Below are 5,000 nucleotides of genomic sequence, written 5' to 3'. Positions count from 1 at the left end.
TCGCTTTGAGCCCAAAAACAGAAAGAAAAACACATTACAAGGAGAATATTTCTGGATTATTATCTTTCGCAGGTTGTGCCTATAAAAAAATTATCATCTTTTTCTTTGAATTTCTGCAACTTTACTGCAAAAACAAATCCCTTAAAACTCCAAATTTTACATCACAATTTTTATTAGAAAAACTGCCTCAAAATCAAACATTTGTGATTATTTTTATTTGAGGTTTTTAGCATTTGCATTTTTTTTTTAAATAGACATTTAATTTATAGACAAAAATAGACATTTATGAGTAATACATTTAATTAATTTCAAAGCCAAATATACATTTTTGTAACTTCAGACTTTGTTTGTTTTACATTCATCATATGTGACAGACTGAAAAGTCAGAAGTCAGAAATGTGAATGTTAATAATCCTTTTTATCAGAGTTTTTCCTTCCTGCCGGCTTTAAAACACAGAAAACCAACAGATTGTCTGAGTTTCTCACGAATAAAAGGATTTGTAGGGAGGCGGAGGAGGAGGACGCTGCCTTCGTCCTGTCATCCTGTTTCAAAGGTTTCCATAAAAGAAGTGTTTAATAAGTATTTCCTGTGATTTTTAGTTATATTTATTTATGTGTGCAGTTTGAACCTGACTTTTATTTCTATGACAAGAATTTCTGTTTATTTATTATTGATCATTTTATTATATTCTGTGTAAAATACTTCACATGTAGCTGTATGTGTTCCTATTGGTTGATCTGCTGTCCATGTACCCCCCTCCCCCTTCTCCTCCCCCCTCCAGCCGCATAGCAGTGTGTTTTTGAATGGTATTATGCACGGGAGGAGGGGGCGGGGTTTGGCCTTCTGGCATTCCACAGGGCGGGGCTTACTCTTTAGATCCCCCCCCCCCCCCCCCTGCACCCTCCACCTTCACCTCCTCCCCCCACGTGCTACATTCAAATTGCGGGTAAAGTTTAGTGGACATGTCCAGCCTGCAGGACAACAAACAGGTTTTGAACAGAAACTGTTTTAAAATGTATAAAACCGGATCTGTTTCCAGGAAATACCCGGATGTTCCTCTCGGACTTTTATTTTTGTAGTTTGGTAGTTTCATGTTGAATTAAGTGGGGAGGAACAAAGACAAGACGTTTCATAACAGATCATTAAACTTGTTGAGGTAATTGTGATTAATTTCCGGTCTCCGCCATGTTTCTGTCTGTCAAACAGAAACCAGCTGATTAAAAGTCTCAGTGAACTTCCGCCTCATCTGGACCGCTCTTCTTTTTTCTTTTCTTTTTTAATTAGTTTTAATTGTAAGGTTTGAGTTGTGGTCCGTGAACGCATCATTAACCCTCCACCACCTGACGAAGACAAAAATACATATCAGTCCGCGGTGTGTACATTCAGGCCCCGTCACAGACCTATAGGAGCTTGTCGCCATAGCAACGTGCCATAGTGAACAGTGCGCCGGGGGGGGGGACTATATTCTGCGGCGGAGGGGAAACGTTCACGCGCCGCCGGGACTCGACAGTGTGTCCCCGCCTGGAGGAGAGTTCCGGCCCGCTCCGTGCTCGTCCGGTCCCCGCCGGTAAACCGGAGCCGTTTGTTTTTTGTATCCGCCGGTGACTGACAGACAAAACGGGGACACTCGGTACCGGAAAGTGAAAGGGTTAAAAACCGCGCGCGCAGGGAGCTGCACGGGACCACACATGTAGGAGGGACCTGAGTAACTATGACCAAACCGGTTTCCATCAAGCGGCTCCACCGAGCCTGTCTCAGGCCGGACTGGAGGACCCGACGGGATTAAAACCAGGAAGAAGGTCCAGAATAATTCGAGCCGCGGCTCCGCAGCGGGACGTCTCACCGCCAACATGTCCGCACCAATTATTCCTAACGAAGTTCAAGACGCCGGCAGCTTTCTGCAGACGGCGGAGCTGCTGCTCCGTCAGGCCCGCAGCTCGGAGCACAAATCACACGTCAGGATCCTCCGTGACATCTGATTTTACGCTTTAATCCGATTTAATCTGCGCGCTGCGCGGCGTTTAATAAAAATGTTCCTGCTCGCGTCGCCTCGCGGGAAGTCACGCAGTAATTGTTTTATTGAAAATATTTCTGCACGGGCCTCAAACACAGTTCATCACAGGCCGAAGAACACAAACTCAGTCCGAGCTGGAAACACAAAGTCATCTTAAATAAACTCAAACAAATCAAAACAGTCTGCATCAAAAGATTGGATCAAATAAATGAAACCAATCATCCAAATAATATCTGCTTTTCAATTTAATACAACAATAAAAAAGAGAAACATGAAAAAATTAATTCTTCTGATTTTACAGTATTTCTGTTGTAATTAAAATGATGTGATCGGATGTGAAAGTCGTTGATGTTGTTGATGAAATTATATTATTATAAAAACATCAATAAAAACGGTCAGGATTATACAGAATTTTTGGTTTTATTTACATAATAGTTTTGATGTTCTTTCGTCCTGCAGACACAAAATAATTCAACATTTATTTGACCTTTTAATTCTAATTGTTTACAGTCAGTTTGAAAAGACTTCATTCATGTAAATAAATCTACATGTAAACAACAGAAATCTAATGTTGCATCACTGTGAGGTGAGTTTATCTGTAAAGGAACTAAAATAAGATTATTAAGTGTTTTTGATTCAGATAAAGAAGATCGATGTGCAGTAGAAGTCAGCAAAGACAAAGTAGAAATGAATATACATTAAAATAAAGATCAAATATGAATATATTTAGTGTAATATGGACGTGTATCTCCAGATTTATGCGCAGCAGTAAAGAAGCAGTTCAACAATACAGAATTTAAAGTGATATTTAATGCAACGCAAGCTGAACCTCAAAATATTAACGTGTAAGTGTTGTTTATTTTCTGCATCACAGAGTTTGAACAGATAAAAAACTAAAAACATCACATTTAAAAAAAGAAAATGATTCATATTAATGTCCCACGGAGAGACCTAAATAAAAAGCAGATGTGTTTGGAGCACCAATATAATGTGTTCATATGAACATTGAATTATTTCACATGTTGTCGACGGATTTAATCAATCATTTATTTCATGTTTTATTCATTGAAATTAATATAAATAGATCCAAATAAATGTGATGCAGAAGAAAAAGCTGCACAAAGATGTGTTCAGGTGTCTAAAATAATAATAATAGTAATAATAATAATAACCTCGGTTCTCTGCAGAGCTTCCTGAGTGTGTCATGTGACTTCTGTCTCTGCATTCCTCCCTCAGGGGCCGAGAGTTCAAAGGTCGTCTGTCACGGTGGAGGCAGAGCTCTGTTCAAACAACTCTGGAATTCCAGGTTGGGACGAGGAGGAGGGGCATGAGGGGGGAGGGGAGGGAGGGGGGGGTCCCAATACACACACACACACACACACACACACACACACACACACACACACACACACACACACACACACACACACACACACACACACACACACACACACACACTTCCTGTCAGCATGTCAAAGCTTCATCAATATTCCAGCGTGTGAGATGGAAGCAGCTTCCTGGTTTGAACAGAAGATGAAAGCACGTCCGGCTCTCCTCGCTGGTCGCCGACGGCAACGTAGATGGAAAGAATCACAACTAAAAAACCACAAAGAAAGTGTTTAAAAGCAGAACTGAATGACGTCTGAAAACACAAAATAACCTTCACCGACCTGCAAACTCACGCCGAAGCGTGAAATAGACACGCCGGTCCGCTGCGGCGAAACGTGAGATAGTCACGCTTAGCGCCGTCCAGGTGTGAAAGTTACACGTTTTCCTGTTGTGGACGAAAATAAAACCTAATGTGTAGTTTGAGCCGTGTGACTTACAGGAAAATGAAACGCGGTTGGAGTAAGAAAACAAAAAAACAACAATTCGAGGATTCGAATCTCATCGTCTGCACAGCGGTCAGCGACCTCCTCGTAATGCTGCGAAAAAATGTCCTTCGTCCTAGGTCTCACATCCTCTTGGTCACATGATCCTCTGTCACGTTACATTTACGTGCATGTAACTGTCACGCTTACAAAATGTGTAACCTTCACGCCTCGACAGGGTAAAGCGTGGCGATCTCACATTCTGCTGTAGCGGAGCGGCGTGTCTATTTCACGCTTTGCCGAGATACCGCGTTGAAAGGTTTCACCTTCCTGTAAATCACACGTTTCATGCAGTCGGCATTAAAAGATTAATTTATGTCAACAAAACTACATGTAAACAACTGAATTTTAATGTCGCAGGGGAGTCTCCGTGTGTTTATATCTTTATCTGTAAAGTCACTAAAACAAGGGATGAAATAAGACTTTATTAATGTTAAAAGGGAAATCAGAGTCCACTGCAGGAAAATGTGAAACCTTCACGCCTCAGGCAGAAAGCGTGTCTATTTCACGCTTTGCAGTGATGACGAGTTGAATACTTTCAGCTTCTGTTGACGACAGTTTTTGCACACACGTGTAAACACACACATATAAACACACACACGTATAAACACACACACATGTATAAACACACGTATAAACACACATGTATAAACACACACACATGTATAAACACACACACACACACGTATAAACACATGTATAAACACACACACACGTGATACCTGTATGTTAAACCACCTGCAGTTTTCCAGCCAATCAGATGCTGTTCTTTCTTGTTTCTTGTGTTCTTGGTTTCAGACCTTCAGCTGCAGCGTTTTTATCAAAGTTCATCTCACCGACCTGAAACTCGGCATTTTGGTTCTTCAGACCTTCGGGATGAAAACTCGTGAAAATCTGTCGTCTCCACCGAACGGTGCGTCCGCGGTGCGGCGGCCATGTTTGAGCGTTTCGCCACGAAACTGGAAGTTGTCGTAACTTCGACCCGCGTCGTCCGATAAAAGTCCCAACCTGAAGACATCCCCGTGGTCGTATTCGCTCGTAGTCATAGCGCCACCTGCTGGCAACAGGGAGTGATGTGTTGCGTATTTATTTTATGAAATAAATAATCTGCAAA

The 5,000-nt window shown here is 41.7% G+C and overlaps 1 protein-coding gene across 2 annotated transcripts in view; it reads right to left on the bottom strand.

Moving 5' to 3' along the window:
• sub1b (SUB1 regulator of transcription b) overlaps positions 1-5,000 on the bottom strand; it is a 105,445-nt gene that overhangs the window by 93,033 nt on the left and 7,412 nt on the right. Inside the window, exon 1 of one of the 2 annotated variants that reach the window (XM_069725026.1) lies at positions 2,336-2,339. The exons of the other annotated variant lie outside the window; for it this stretch is intronic. The gene's annotated coding sequence lies outside the window, so the exon portion shown is untranslated. Of the gene's footprint in view, positions 1-2,335; positions 2,340-5,000 lie in introns of those variants that run through there. 2 annotated transcript variants of the gene reach the window in all.

The sequence above is a fragment of the Brachyistius frenatus genome, unplaced genomic scaffold (assembly GCF_029030835.1).
Source record: "Brachyistius frenatus isolate BFR_SWC_R1_liver_20210118 unplaced genomic scaffold, ASM2903083v1 Contig_407, whole genome shotgun sequence".
In the NCBI taxonomy this organism is placed as follows: domain Eukaryota; kingdom Metazoa; phylum Chordata; class Actinopteri; family Embiotocidae; genus Brachyistius; species Brachyistius frenatus.
Note: the sequence above shows the minus strand (reverse complement) of the source record. Positions and strands in the feature narration are given on the sequence as shown.